The sequence below is a fragment of the Somniosus microcephalus genome, chromosome 8, assembly GCF_052327205.1.
Source record: "Somniosus microcephalus isolate GS21.2 chromosome 8, FLI_Smic_1.0, whole genome shotgun sequence".
Lineage (NCBI taxonomy): Eukaryota > Metazoa > Chordata > Chondrichthyes > Squaliformes > Somniosidae > Somniosus > Somniosus microcephalus.
The window spans coordinates 263,604,667-263,620,763 of NC_140994.1; the positions used below are offsets into that span (position 1 = coordinate 263,604,667).

General features: G+C 46.1%; 1 long non-coding RNA gene across 1 annotated transcript; it reads right to left on the reverse strand.

The window, feature by feature from the left end:
- Positions 1-5,008: 5,008 nt before the first annotated feature.
- LOC147114363 (uncharacterized) lies at positions 5,009-10,455 on the reverse strand. The gene is made up of 2 exons (XR_015079409.1): positions 10,272-10,455; positions 5,009-6,303 (listed from the first exon to the last, which is right to left on the reverse strand). It is a non-coding gene; the product is annotated as an uncharacterized LOC147114363 (long non-coding RNA).
- Positions 10,456-16,097: the final 5,642 nt, after the last annotated feature.

Below are 16,097 nucleotides of genomic sequence, written 5' to 3' on the forward strand. Positions count from 1 at the left end.
TATGGGGAGAAGGCAGGGACAGGGTACTGAATTTGGATGATCAGCCATGATCTCATTGAATGGCAGAGCAGGCTCGAGGAGCCGAATGGCCTACTCCTGCTCCTATCTTCTATGTTTCTATGTTTCTATGAACCTTTGTTGCACTCCCTTTATGGCAATTAGGAGACCAAAACTGTACACAATACTCCAGGTGTGGTCTCACCAGGGCCCTATATAATTGCAGTAAGACGTCTTTACTCTTATACTCAAATCCTCTTGTAATAAAGGCCAACATACCATTTGCTTTCCTAATTGCTTGCTGTACCTGAATGTTAACTTTCAGTGATTCGTGTACAAGGACACCCAGGTCCCTCTGAACACCAACATTTCCCAATCTCTCACCATTTAAAAATACTCTGCTTTTCTGTTTTTCTCCTAACAAAGTGGATAACTTCACATTTCTCCACATTATGTTCCATTTGCCATGTTCTTGCCCACTCACTTAGCCTGTCTATATCCCCTTGAAGCCTCCTTGCATCCTCCTCACAACTTACATTCCCACCCAGCTTTGTATCATCAGCAAACTTGGATATATTACATTTGGTCCCCTCATCTAAATCATTGATGTAGATTGTGAATAGCTGAGGCCCAAGCACTGATCCTTGTGGTACCCCACTAGTTACCGGCTGGCAACCCAAAAATGACCCATTTATTCCTACTCTGTTTTCTGTCCGTTAACCAATCCTCAATCCATGCTAGTATATTACCCCCAATTCCATGAGCCCTAATTTTGTTTAATAAGCTCTTGTGTGGCACCTTATCGAATGCCTTCTGAAAATCCTTATTACCCATTATAATTTCTCCTGCCTCAGCCTGTAAGGGACCCTCTCCTCTCTCTCCCCTCTCTGATCTCCTCTCTCTCGAGCCCCCTCCGATCTCTTCTCCCCTCCCGATCTCCTCTCTCTCTCCCCTCCTCCGATCTCCTTTCTCTCTCCTCCCCTCTCTGATCTCCTCTGTCTCGACCCTCCTCCGATCTCTTCTCCCCCCCCCGATCTCCTCTCTCCCCCCCTCCGATCTCCTCTCTCCATCCATCCAATCTCCTCTCTCTCTCCCCTCCTCCGATCTCCTTTCTCTCTCCTCCCCCCATCCGATCTCCTCTCTCTCGACCCCCCTCCGATCTCTTCTCCCCCCCCGATCTCCTCTCTCTCTCCCCTCTCTGATCTCCTCTCTCTCGACCCCCCTCCGATCTCCTTTCTCTCTCCTCCCCCCATCTGATCTCCTCTCTCTCGAGCCCCCTCCGATCTCTTCTCCCCCCCCCGATCTCCTCTCTCTCTCCCCTCTCTGATCTCCTCTCTCTCGACCCCCCTCCGATCTCTTCTCCCCCCCCGATCTCCTCTCTCCCCCCCTCCGATCTCCTCTCTCCATCCATCCAATCTCCTCTCTCTCTCCCCTCCTCCGATCTCCTTTCTCTCTCCTCCCCCCGTCCGATCTCCTCTCTCTCGACCCCCCTCCGATCTCTTCTCCCCCATTCGATCTCCTCTCTCTCCCCCCTCCGATCTCCTCTCTCCAACCATCCAATCTCCTCTCTCTCTCCCCTCCTCCGATCTCCTTTCTCTCTCCTCCTCCCATCCGATCTCCTCTCTCTCCGCCCTCCCTCCGATCTATTCTACCAAATGGGCACGCATGCGCATGGAGTCAAAAATGCGTTGCAAATAATCACTCAGTTCATTTAATCGATGTAATTGTCTTTGTGATTTTTTACTTCTGTCTACAATGCTGCCAATGCTGCCTATCTTTGGGTCATCTTAGTCCATGGCTTTGTTTTGGGCAAGTAGAACTCTTGCCCCTTCGGGGTGTAAACTGGTTCTGTATCACCTTAAATTATTTTTTGAAAACCTCCCACTGATCTTCTATTGTTTTATTCATTAACAGATTTGCCCAGTTTACTGTGGACAGTCTCTGTATCACCCCACTGAAGTCAGCCTTACCTAAATCTAGAATCTTAGTCGCTGTTTCGCGCTTCTCCCTTTCAAACACAACATTGAACTCAATCATATCAGGATAAGTATTAGATAAATCATGGAATCATAGAAATTTACAGCACAGAAGGGGGACATTCGGCCCATTGTGTCTACGCCGGTTGAAAAAGAGCGATCCATCCTAATCCCACGTTCCAGCTCTTGGCCCATAGCCTTGGAGGTTACGGCACTTCAAGTACATATCCAAATATTTTGTAAACATGAAGGTTTCTGCCTCTACCACCCTTTCAGGCAGTGAGTTCCAGACCCCCACCACCCTCTGGGTGAAAACATTTCTCAATTCCCCTCTAAACCGCCAACCAATTACTTTAAATCTATGCCCCCTGGTTATTGACCTCACTGCTAAGGAAAATAGGTCCTTCCTATCCACTCTATCTAGGCCCCTCATAATTTTATACACCTCAATTAAGTCTCCCCTCAGCCTCCTCTGTTCCAAAGAAAACAACCTCAGCCTATCCAACCTTTCCTCATAGCTAAAATTCTCCTGTCCTGGCAACATCCTCGTAAATCTCCTCTGCACCCTCTCTAGTGCAATCACATCTTTCCTGTAATGTGCTGACCAGAACTGTACGCAGAACATAAGAACATAAGACGTAGGAGCAGGAGTCGGCCATTTGGCTCCGCCATTCAACAAGATCATGGCTGATCTTCTACCTCAACTCCACTTTCCCGCACTATCCACCTATCCCTTAATTCCCAAAAATGTATTGACCACTGTCTTGAATATACTCAACGACTGAGCATCCACAGCTCTCTGTGGTACTCTAGCTGTGGCTGAACTAATGTTTTATACAGTTCTAGCATAACCTCTCTGCTCTTAGATCCTATGACTCCGCTAATAAAGGAAAGTATCCCGTATGCCTTCTTAACAACCTTGTCTACCTTTTTTATATTTGTTCCTGGGATGTGGGAATCGATGACAAGGCCAGCATTTATTGCCCATCCCTAATTGCCCTTGAGATGGTGGTGGTGAGCCGCCTTCTTGAACTGTTGCAGTCCGTGTGGTGAAGTTACTCCCATAGTGTTGTTAGGGAGGGAGTTCCCGGTTTTTGACCCAGCGATGATGAACAGCAGTATATTTCCAAGTCGGGATGGTATGTAACTTGGAGGTGGTGGTGTTCCCATGTGCCTACTGCTCTTGACCTTCTAGGTGGTAGAGGTCGCGGGTTTGGGAGGTGCTGCCAAAAACGCCTTGGCGAGTTGCTGCAGTGCATCTTGTAGATGGTACACACTGCAGCCACGGTGCGCCGGTGGTGGAGGGAGTGAATGTTTAAGGTGGTGGATGGGGTGCCAATCAAGCGGGCTGCTTTGTCCTGGATGGTGTCGAGCTTCTTGAGTGTTGTTGAAGCTGCACTCATCCAGGCAAGTGGAGAGTTTTCCATCACACTCCCGAATTAAGTCTTGTAGATGGTGGAAAGGCTTTGGGGAGTCAGAAGGTGAGACACTCGGCACAGAATACCCTGCCTCTGACCCGCTCTTGTTGCCACAGTATTTATGTGGCTGGTCCAGTTAAGTTTCTGCTCAATGGTAACCCCCACGATGTTTATTGTGTATTCCCTTGTCTTTTCAGCCCTCCCCAAATGCATTACCTCACACTTCTCTGGATTGAATTCCATTTGCCACTTTTCTGCCCACCTGACCAGTCCATTGATATCTTCCTGCAGTCTACAGCTTTCTTCCTCATTATCAACCACACGGCCAATCTTTGTATCATCTGCAAACTTCTTAATCATACCCCCTACATTGAAGTCTAAATCATTGATATATACCACAAAAAGCAGGGGACACCTAATACTGAGCCCTGTGGAACCCTACTGGAAACAGCCCTCTCATCACAAAAACACCCGTCGACTATTACCCTTTGCTTCTGTTATGCTGTTAACTAAATGTAGCTTATTGCTCATTATTAAATCTAATATGGCCTGTCCCTTATTGCTTCTAGAACATATTGTTGCTGAAAACTATCCTTAACATTCAAGAAATTCACTACCTTTCTGACACCAGCTCGTCTGATTATCCTAATTTATATGGAAGTTAAAATCCCCCATTAAAACCACCCTGCCTTTACTGCACGCTTGTCTACTCTCTGCATGAATACATTCTGCCATTTCACAGCTGCTACCAGGGGCCTATACACAACTCCCACTACAGTCTTAAGTCCTTTTCTATTTCTTAATTCTACCCATAATGTCTCCACCTGCTTACCTCTCTCGTTACATCACCTCTCATCATGACATTTTGTTTTTAATCACTAATGCTACTCCTCCCCCTATCCTTCCTGTAGACTTTGTAACTTGGTATAGTCAGTTCCCAGTCCTGATGGTCTTGACTACCATGTCATACTCTCTAAGTTGAAGATTCATTCAATTTGTTCCTTACACTCTGTGTTAACTTATACTTTATTAAGTTCATTCAATTTGTTCCTTATACTCCGTGCGTGCTTTAAATAGCGATCGAAATCCTCAGAGACAACTTGATTATTCCTGTTCAGCTGGTTATTGTTAGGAGAGGTTGTTAGATGAAGCGTTACCTACCAAAATGGCGTGCAGCCTCTTTAAGGAGCACTAGCAGGCAATTTAATTGTCAATCAGCCTCTTAATGATCCTCCGGGCAGCCGTTCCTAGCGCATGCTTTGACTCCTTTACCGAGATGGCGTCTTGCGCTAAACGCGGGCAAAACCAGCATTGCAGCTTAAGACCCACCCCTTTCCATCTTGGAGGCTCTTTAGCACCTAAAGTATCTGGGGAAAATCGCCCTCATGTTCTTTTGTTCTTTTTGATCTTTTTCAGGTAAGCCCTCAGATTGTCTCCTGACCTGATAGCTTTTGAGCAGAGCTTTCATGTTGATTGGGGGTTTGTCGCAGGGGATGAGGCTGCCTTAGAACTCCCCATTGTGCCACGAGCGTTTGTTTACCTGTACGTAAATCGCAGCCTCAGATGCAGAGTGATAAGAGTAATGCATTGAAGAAAAAAGAGCACAGGACAAAGATGCGATTTTGTTTTGTTAAATTTTATTGTATTTTAAATATTACTGAGGGACTTTTATATTTGACACTTAGGGTTACAGGAGAACGATAGCTCTTTTACTCGCTCCCCTGCTAGTCTAACCAGACTGTCTTGATTGGAGGGCTAGGAAAAGACCTCCATCGACCCCATCCACGCTTACCCTGAACATCAGCTCCTCAAACCCCTACCCCCACCCCCCCACAACCCACTAGTGATGCTAACTCCTGGGGGAGGCAAAAAACCAAAGCAAAAAACCTGCGGCCAATTGCAGGAAAAACTTTGGGAAATTCCTCCCCAACCCCCATAAGAGCAGTCAAGCAAAGCTCCAGGAGACCATGGTTACACATGATGCATTACTAGCAAACTTACTTAAACCCTCCCACCCAATAACATGCCCCCATAGAGGAATCAAAATCAGACACAATTAATGCAGGGCATGTCACTAAGGGCAGCAACTGTAAAGAAAGAAATACTTGCTACCTACCTAATTTTTATACTTAACTTGCCACTGCTAACCTACTTTACAGACTCATCTCTATACTTCCTGCTTACATAATGTGTAGGCTTGTCTCTATTTTTTTATTTTATTGATTCACGGGATGTGGGCGCGACTGGCAAAGCCAACATTTACTGCCCATCCCTAATTGCTCTTGAGTAGGTGAGCCGCCTTCTTAAACCACTGCAGCAGCCCGTGTGGTGAAGGTCTTTTTTCGCAGCGGTTCTGTACAGCTGAGTGGCTCGCTAGGCCATTTCAGAGGGCAGTTAAGAGACAACCAATTTGCTGTGGGTCTGGAGTCACATATAGACCAGATTGAGTAAGATTTCCTTCCCTAAACGTTAGCATCTATTCTCCTTCCTCACTGTGTAGGCTTGCCTCATGCACTTTAGTATCTTATTCAAAGCTACTACACCTAATCCTTTCCTAATTTAAAATAGTTTTATATCTTGCCAGGTCCTAGAGTCTTTCCAAAATTAAGAGCCCTAACTATCTGCCCTCAGAGGTCTATGTTTATGGATTATCCTGGTCACCTTGTTTGTGGGGATTATGACTGTATTACCAACACTGGCAAGAGTATTATTTTAGACTCCAGTTGAAGACTATCAAGTCAAACTGTAGAATAAAACAAATGGAATACAACTACAAGAGTAAGTGGGGAATTTGCACCATACAACGTGATAGGCGGCACTGCAGGCAGTGGGTTTCCTTTATACGTTACCATCTTGAGGTTCTGCAGCTGATTGGTGCGCCAGTTGTGGAGGTTCTGTTATCCCAAGTCTCCCTGAAAGCAGATCAAAGAGTTGTGATTTAGAAACCATACAGTACAAACACTTGAATCCCACCACAATACATAAAAAAGATTCTAAAGAAAAGAAAAATGGATTAGTAATGAAAGCTACCAGGAATTTCATACGGCACAGCACAGCCCAGGAAAGCTCAATCTGCATCTGTCTAATCTTCCCAAGAATGTCTGAATACCCCAGCTTAAATGGCTAACCTTTAGCAAAGGAGGGCATGATATCCATGTTCTACGGTGCTTGTAGAAACTTCTAGTCTCCTAGTTTACTCCCAAACTAGTTTATTCTCTACCTGTTATATCCCTACAAAGATAGGCGGGTTAGCAAGTTGTGAGGAGGACACAGAGTCTGCAAAGGGATATAGAGAGGTTAAGTGAGTGGGCAAACATTTGGCAGATGGAGTACAATGTGGGAAAATGTGAGGTTATCCACTTTGGAAGGAAGAATGAAAAAGCAAATTATTATTTAAATGGAGAGAGACTACATAATGCTGCGGTACAGAGGGATCGGGGGGTCCTAGTACATGAAACACTAAAAGTTAGCATGAAGGTACAGCAAGTAATTAGGAAGGCTAATGGAATGTTGGCCTTTATTGCAAGGGGCATGGAATATAAAAGTAGGGAAGTTTTGATGCAACTTTACAGGGCGTTGGTGAGACTGCACCTGGAGTACTGCGTACAGTTTTGGTCTCCATATTTAAGGAAGGATATACTTGCATTGGAGGCAGTTCAGAGAAGGTTCACGAGGTTGATTCCTGGGATGAAGGGGTTGACGTATGACGAAAGGTTGAGCAGGTTGGGCCTCTACTCATTGGAGTTTAGAAAATTGAGAGGTGATCTTATTGAAACATATAAGATTCTGAGGGGGATTGACAGTGTTGTGTATGTAATATGTGTGCTACTTTGAACCTATGGACAGGACTGCACTACTTGTTGGGCGTAGTGATACGCAGTACCACTCCTGGCCATAGGGGTATAAATAGTACTGTGGGTACTGATCTCCCCTCAGTTCCCGCTTGTGGGCATGAAGTAAAGACCTATGTATAGTCCCTACCTCCAACCAGTAAAGACCTGTTTGAGTTATACGTTTAAGTCTTTGTGTTAATTGTTCAATACAATACACATACTTAACACTGGCGACGAGTCAGGTTCTTACCCTGCGGCAGTTGAAGAGAGGTTTCAAACATCACCACCCCACTAGAAGCGACAGGCTTTAGGACTCTGAAGCCTCCATCAGCGACTGAGCACTGGAGTGCAGCAAACATCCTGACAGCTTCCAGCGACTGACAGAAGTCTTTCTGCAGTTTCCTTGTTCAACCTAGGTGGTGGGGTAAGCCGTGCAGTGTTGGCTGCAAAGACAGGGCTGGGGAAGTTGGAGAAGATAAGGGCGATCGCAATCCCTGATAAGAGCCGCGGTGAAACGCGTGAGCGGGTAAGCCAGAGCCCGGGAGGGAGCGAGCAAGCAAGAGCCGCGCGAGCGGGTGAGCCAGAGGCCGGGAGCCGCTTCAAGTGCGAGGCGCAGCGCGGGCCAGCGATCGGAACCAAAGATAAGGGCCGCACTCGGGGGCTGAAGGGAGACGGCGTCGGGGGACGGGTGAAGACCGCCAAGCGCGGGAAAACCGCCATTTTGTGGGCGGAGGACGACGGCAAGAGCGGGAAGCCGCCATCTTTGATAACAAGTAAACAAAATAAAATCTGAGAAATTGCAAATCTACAATGCCTAAACACGGGAATATTAGCACCTTTGATCGTGACCTCGAAGATTGGGCCATATATGTTGAAAGAGTAAAAAATTATTGTAAGGCCAATAAAATTCTTGACCAAGATAAAGCTTTAACATTATTAAATTTAATGGGTGCGAAGACATACGGGCAATTGAAACACCTGTTATCACCAGATGAACCGGCGGATAAGACGTTCGATGAGATTGTTACTGTCCTGAAAGATCATCTAAACCCCACGCCGCTGATGCTAGCGGAACGATTTAAATTTTACGACAGAAGGCAGCTACAGCATGAAAGCAATGCTGATTATTTGCTGGAATTGCGTAAATTAGCGAAATATTGCCAGTTTGGAACGGGACTGACAGAGGCACTTCGAGACAAACTTGTGTGTGGTTTATTTAAACAGGATACACAAAAGCGACTGCTCGAGGAGAATGAGCTGACGCTTGAGAAGGCGGTCACTATGGCAGCAGCACACGAAGCCGCAGCGAGAGGCACGGCAGTAATGCAGCTACGGTCACCGGAGCTCAGTGCACACAAATTGGGTGTGAGTTCTGGCAAATGTTATCGTTGTGGAAAGACAACGCATGATCAGAACCAGTGTTGGTTTAAAAACCAAGAATGTAGAACTTGTGGTAGGCTTGGACATATAGCTAGAGTATGCAGGTCAGGGAAGAAGACCAGCAACAAGAAGTCACCGCAAGGAAAATACGCAAAGGTACACAAGGTGACCGAACAGGAGTCCGATTCAGACGCTAGCAGTAATGAACTGGCTAGCTTAAGCTGTAATGAACTGGCTAGCTTAAGAGTACTCAACGCTGGTAAGGGTGCAGACCTCCAGACAATTTGGGTCACTCTTCAGATAGAAGGAGTCCAAGTAAAACTGGAATTGGACACTGGATCGGCATTGACGGTCATAAATAAGAAAGATTACGGAAAGTTATTCCAACATATTCCCCTACAGGATACGGGGATTATATTGAAAACATACACGGGGCAAAGAGTGTACCCCATCGGGAAAATAGAGGTTGCAGTGGTCCACAAGGGCGAAGACAGTCAAATAATGGACTTATATGTGATATCTGAAGGAGGTTCTCCACTACTAGGACGGGAGTGGATTAGGAAAATGAATATGGACTGGCATTTCCTACAAACAATAACGAGTGAGAACTCGGTGAAGATAGTCGGCCCAGACTCTGGAACGGATGATGGTAAGCCCAACTCAGGTGCAAAAGACAAAGTTTCAGCACAGAATTCCACTGAGCAACAACAACATAGTTTAACTGTGGATTCTGAGTCTGGCAAGTCTACTGATGTGCCCATTTCTGAGGGACACCGGGCTCGAACTCAACTCCATTTCAAACTACAACAGCAATTAGAACAAATGCTTCGCCGTTGTGAGCAAGAGTTGAATGCAACGAAAGAGTTCTTTGATATAGAGTTGGAGAATCTGGAAAGACAACAGAAGCAGCTGATGGAGAAAATGGAGCAGGAGCACACAAAACGTCTGATGTCAGAGGAGTTAACGGTCAGCCAACTCTTGCATATGCTGAAGGACAGGACTCTGAAATGGGAAAAACTTGAACACGAACTTCAATATTCAAACGAAAGGGGTTCGGAGCTCTCAAAGGTTATTGGAAGAGCTGAGGTGGCAACACAGACTGAGATGACTGCAACAGAGCAGCCCTTGGATGCCAAAAGTACGCTGACTCACGTCAACGTAGAACAACAGACCGCTGAAACAGCTGCTCCGGTAGAGGGATTGAATAGTCCGATCAATCAATCTCCAAAAGAAGTTGAAGTAGTAAAATCTCAAATGAGGTCATTAGTAAACGACTTGCTGAAAGCCCAGAAAAAGCTGGATGAAGAGGTACGCATGAAGAAGTCTCTTCAGGAAAGATGTCTGGACTTGGAACAAAAGCTGGCTAATGCCCAGCTGGGTATGGAGGAAATAGAAGACCCTCTCGCTGGCCTAGATCAGGACGACACCGAATATTACTATGTCCTGTCCTGCCCAACTTGTAACTTCGACTCCCACCATACAGAAATCATGGAGGAGCACCGAAAGTCTACGGAACATCGGGAGAAGGTGGCTCTACTACGGAAAAAGGAGGGAGAGAAGGAGGAACTGCGCATGCAGCTGGCAGCTGACAGTGGAGCCCAGAGAGTCTCCAAGAAGCAGAAAAGGAAAAGTCGAAACAGAAGATGACCCATCTGAACCATTATTACCTCTACCAGATCACACACGTGGTCCCTCCGAACGGAGCCAATTCAGTTCGGAAGTTCAAACTGTTAAATCCATGGAAGGACTATTGAATGAGTCACTCCAGCAACGTGAACCGACTCCACCACAGAGATTGAATCTGTGAACTGTTTTCCGCAGAGACTGAATCTGTGATCTGTTTTGACATGAAGTTATCTATGTATCTATGTTATTCTGTTATGTAAACCTGAAGTTATATATGTATATATGTTATTACGTTATGTTAAATGGGGAGATGACTGTAAAGCTAGGAAGGGAGGAATGTTGTGTATGTAATATGTGTGCTACTTTGAACCTATGGACAGGACTGCACTACTTGTTGGGCGTAGTGATACGCAGTACCACTCCTGGCCATAGGGGTATAAATAGTACTGTGGGTACTGATCTCCCCTCAGTTCCCGCCTGTGGGCATGAAGTAAAGACCTATGTATAGTCCCTACCTCCAACCAGTAAAGACCTGTTTGAGTTATACGTTTAAGTCTTTGTGTTAATTGTTCAATACAATACACATACTTAACAGACAGGGTGGATGCTGAGAGGATGTTTCCCCTCGTGGGGGAATCTAGAACTCGGGGGCACAGTTTCAGAATAAGGGGTCGCCCATTTAAGACGGAGATGAGGAGGAATTTCTTCTCTCAGAGGGTCGTGAATCTGTGGAATTCTCTACCCCAGAGAGCTGTGGAGGCTGGGTCATTGAATATATTCAAGGCGGAGATTGACAGATATTTAAACCACAGGGGAGTCGAGGGGTATGGGGAGAGAGCGGGCAAGTGGAGTTGAGGCCAAGATTGGATCAGCCATGATCTTATTGAATGCGGAGCAGGCTCGAGGGGCCGAATGGCCGACTCCTGCTCCTATCTTCTATGTATCTATGTATCTATGTAAAATACAAACCTATATAAAACATTAGTTCCACCCTGCTGGAGTATTGTGTTCAGTTCGAGGCACCACACTTTAGGAAGTACATCAAGGCTTTGGAGAGGTGCAGAAGAGATTTACAAGAAAGGTCCCAGGGATGAGGGATTACAGTTACGTGGATAGACTGGAGAAGGCGGGGTTGTTCTCCTTGGAGCAGGGAAGGTTAAGGAGATATGATAGAAGTGTTTTAACGGTTTAGATAGAGAAACTGTTTCCAATGGCTGAAGGGTTGATAACGAGAGAGCACAGATTTAAGATGTTTGGAAAAGAACCAGAGCTGACAGGAGGAAATAAATGTTTATGCAATGGATGTTTAGGATTCGGAATGAACTGCCCGAGAGGGTGCTGGATACATAGGCAATAGTAGCCTTCAAAATGGAATCGCATAAATGCTTGCAGGAGAAAATATTGCAGGGATACAGGGAAAGGGTGGGGGTCTGGGACTAACAACAGCAGACGTGATCAGAAAATGTCATTCTTCTCTGCTGTACTATTCTGTGATTCTATGATTGGATGTGTATTGTGCAAATGAGAAGATAAAATCGACACAGTGCATTCGGGTACACTGTGGACTGACAATATACACCCTGACAATGTTCACTCTGACAATGTTCACTCTGACTGTTTACTCTGACAATGCTCACTCTGAGAATGTTCACCCTGACAATGTTCACTCGGATAATGTTTACTCTGATAATGACAAAATATAGTGTGACCATTTACTGTGTGACAATATATAGCATGCCAATGTACACTGTATGAAGTGTGACAATGTATCCTGTGTGACAATTTTACTGTCAGCAGTGTGACAATATAGTGTAACAATATATAGTGTGACAATATATACCGTGTGACAATATTCTGTGTTACAATGTATAGTCACAATATAAACTAATAAAACATTTGTAAATGTTATCAGATCTATAACTACATTTGTTTTTCTTAAACAATATACTATTTGCAAACAAGACAAACTAAGGACATAATTAAACATTAAAGTAACACATAGCTTTGTATCTGCTGCTTGTCTGTCTCATCCTTCGTCCGTCTCCAGGTAGACCCAATGACATCCCAGGTTCTTGACATCTTTTCTTTGGAGGCCTGAAGAAACAATCAACAAGTTAGACCGATGAAACAATGGAATCAGTAAAGATCAAAAGATTACATATCTATATATAGAGAGGGAGGGAGAGAGGGAGGGAGGAAATCCAACCACAACATCCAGCCTCGGTAGTGGGGATAATTGCAAACCTGCTGCTTTTATATGTACCTCGAGGTGCAACAACATCACAATCAGCAATGTCAAACGCAGAACAATGGCTATTATATTTGGACGTCACTTCAGCAACATATAAGGCAATCAAGGCTTGGCCAATGGGAGCCTTGGTTGAAATACCTTTGCTGTTATCAGTGACCATAGCAACAAGTGACATCACTGTGACATCATGCAGCAACTGAAATTTTTTGATTTCAAAATTTTAAAAAAAAATTTGCATGGGTTGTGGAGAAAGAGCAGGAGTGTGGGGAACTAATTGGAGAGCTCTTTCAAAGGGCTGGCACAGGCACGGTGGGCCAAATAGCCTCCTCCTGTGCTGTATCATTCTATAACATTCTTGGAATAACCAACCAAGAAAACACCTTTCAAAAATGCTTACCAAAGTCACAAATGCGAACCTAAATAGAAGGGTGTGCTATGGTCTAGGCATTTTAGCCAGCGGATGTGCCAGACTCCTCAGCTGGAGAAATCTACAGCCCTTTGTGAGCTGGGGCTGTGTCTTATAGTGAGCAGCCAATTACCCTATTTTGCAACAACACTACAGGATTAGGATTCACTCTTGAAGGGCTAGAAATTCATTATAGCCAAGGAATGGGCGGTGTCAATAGAAAAGTTGGAGAATTAGTGCCAGGCGTAAATGCTTTAGACTGCACACAAAATTCGTGCTCACTGCTCAATAAAATGATTGGAGTCCGAAATCAAGTCTTAAAACCCTAGTTCATTGACGTTAGACTTAAAGGGTGGACCAATATCAAGTGCAGCCTAATTGCAAGTCATGATTGCCACAGGCTTTTATCACTACATAAAGGGGAGGTTCATTGATGCTGCAGCACCTTATTCTCAGCATTGCTGGCTGTGCAGCTGCCTCAGCAAGCGCAAGTGCAAGCAGAAGCAGATTCTCTGATGAAGCATTGGAGCCGTTGGTTTTCACTGTGGAGAGACGGAGGGCGGTGCTCTACCGGCAAGTGGCAGGAGGCCCTTGCCACAAGTCTTCCACACCGTGTGGAGGGAGGTACTATGCAGCACATCTCGGGAAGCGCTGTGGTCCCCAGTACCCACACACAGTGCAGGAAGAAATTTACCGACCTCGCTCGGGTGATCAGGGTGAGTCAATGCTTCAACAAATGCTACATATCACCATCTGAACCTCAGTCTGCACACACTGGCCAAAGCACCACACCCCCAGCACTTGGCCACCAACAATCTCTACCTACCAAACTCACACCCACATCTCACACCTTGCACACAATGGCAGCTATTCAATTATGACAGGCACATCACCCAAACACATTGCTCCAACTCACTCACACACTTTCCTTTCTCTTGCAGGCCAAGGTGGCTCACAACAGGAGGGAGCAGGAGCGCACAGGCGGGGAACAAGCCAACACCCAACCACTGTCTGAGCTAGAGACTCAAGTGTTGCAGATCATTGGGCGCCAGGTGGTGGACGTCATGGCCACCAGCGACGTTGACCCCCTTGGGGACAACAACGGTATGTTCATCCCTACTCCTTCTTCTCACATCCCACTTCCCCCTCACCCCACAAGCGTTTTGCATTTCTCCGTTCCTGCCCCCTTCCCCTCACCTTAACTCGACTCTTGTGCCTTTAATCTTTCAGATAATCAGCAAGCACCTGAGCAGCCTGTCCCTGAGGGCACCGCAGAGAGCGAGGCGGGAGAAGAGCACGAAGAACACACCGCGTCACTGCATCTCTCACCTGTAGACACCAGCTCAGATACTACGTGTTCTTTAGAGGCTAGTATAGTAGCGGGATCTGCACAGGGTGAGGCACCAGGGACGAGTTGGCTGCAGCAAGGCCAGGGGGAAAGGGTAGCTCGGGGGTCAGCTCCCCAGAGGGCGAGTTCGTGTGTGAGTTCTGCTGCACAGGATTCAGTTGAAGAACATGATGGGGAGGTCTTTAGAAGGAGGGTGATGGGCATGCACAAGGAGATGATGGGTGCAATGGCAAGGGTGCCCGAGAGCCTCTTGGCAATGGTAAGGAGCGTGGAGGAATCCACTTCCAACATAGCACAGAGCTCTGCACACACCATGGAGCCCATCATTTCCAGTCTGCAAAGGATGGTTGACTCCCACAGAGACCGTAGCAACCCAAACCTGATGCTGCGTGTGATGAGCGATCTGGCAACTTCCATTGCAGCACAGGCGGAAGTGGGCTTTAGGTCATCCTGGTGTGGGGCTGGAGGTCTATTTGGAGGAGGTGGCAGAGTTCTGTGACCACCTCCTTGGTGAGGCGGAGCCATTTAATACACAGCTCCTCGCTTCATTGAAGGTCGGAGAAGTTCTCTCGGAATACCCTCGGAGGGTAAAGCCTCCTGGTGAGAGCCCTGATGTCCCTATTCACCTCTCTGCGCAAATGTTCCCATATTTCTCGCCCCATTAAAGTTACCAAGTGTAGCAGTTTGATGATGTCGCCAAGGGGCAGCATGTAGATGAAAAATAGGAGGGGCCAAGGATAGATGCTTGGGGGACACCAGAGGTTACGATGCGGGAGCGGGAAGAGAATTTAAATTTAAAGAAAGAAGAACTTGCATTTAGATAGCGCCTTTTCACGACCCCAAGGTGCCCCAAAGTGCTTTGCAGCCAATGAAGTACTTTTGAAGTGTAGTCACTGTTGTAATGTAGGAAACGGAGCAGCCAATTTGTGCACAGCATGATCCCACATGTAGCAATGTGATAATGACCAGATAATCTGTTTTTAGTGATGTTGGGTGAGGGATAAATATTGGCCCCAGGACACCGGGGAGAACTCTAATACAAAAGCAAAATACTGCAGATGCTGGAAATCTGAAATAAAAACAGAAAATGCTGGAAACACTCAACAGGTCAGGCAACATCTGTGGAGAGAGAAACAGCATCAACGTTTCAGGTCGATGACCTTTCGTCAGAACTGGAAAACGTTAGAGATGTAACAGATCATATGATAGTAACCATCACGCCTTTTGTCATTTAATCACTCCTGCCTTCCACCCTATCGCAGATCTTCCTTTTTGTTCTTTCCTCCTCGCCCCCTGTCCCTGCCCCTGCATAAAATCTGTTACATATCTAACTTTATCCAGTTTTGATGAAAGATCATTGACCTGAAACGTTAATTCTGTTTCTCTCTCCACAGTTGCTGCCTGACCTATTGAGTGTTGCCAGCATGTTCTGTTTTTTATACCTGGGAGAACTCCCCTGCTCGTCTTCCGAAACACCCACCTGAGAGGCAGACAGGGCCTTGGTTTAACACCTCATCTAAACGAAGGTACCTCTGACAGCACAGCACTCCCTCAGTAGTATGCTGGAGTGTCAGCCTAGATTATGTGATCAAGTCTCTGGCCTGGGATTTGAACCCACAACCTTTATGATTCAGATGCTGGCGTGTGCTACCGACTGAGCCAAGGCTAGATCTACTCTATAATACAACTATAGGAAATCCTGTATACCAATTTCCGTGGAACACTGTTTATATCCCACACTTCAACAGCTGAGCTGTTGCCTGCTGCCCAGTGTCAACCCCTCAGGATCATGCCCCGTTGAATAAAGACAAAATGGCCTGCGTTTGGCCTGGAAATGGCAGCAAAATGGAGGATGAAGAGGA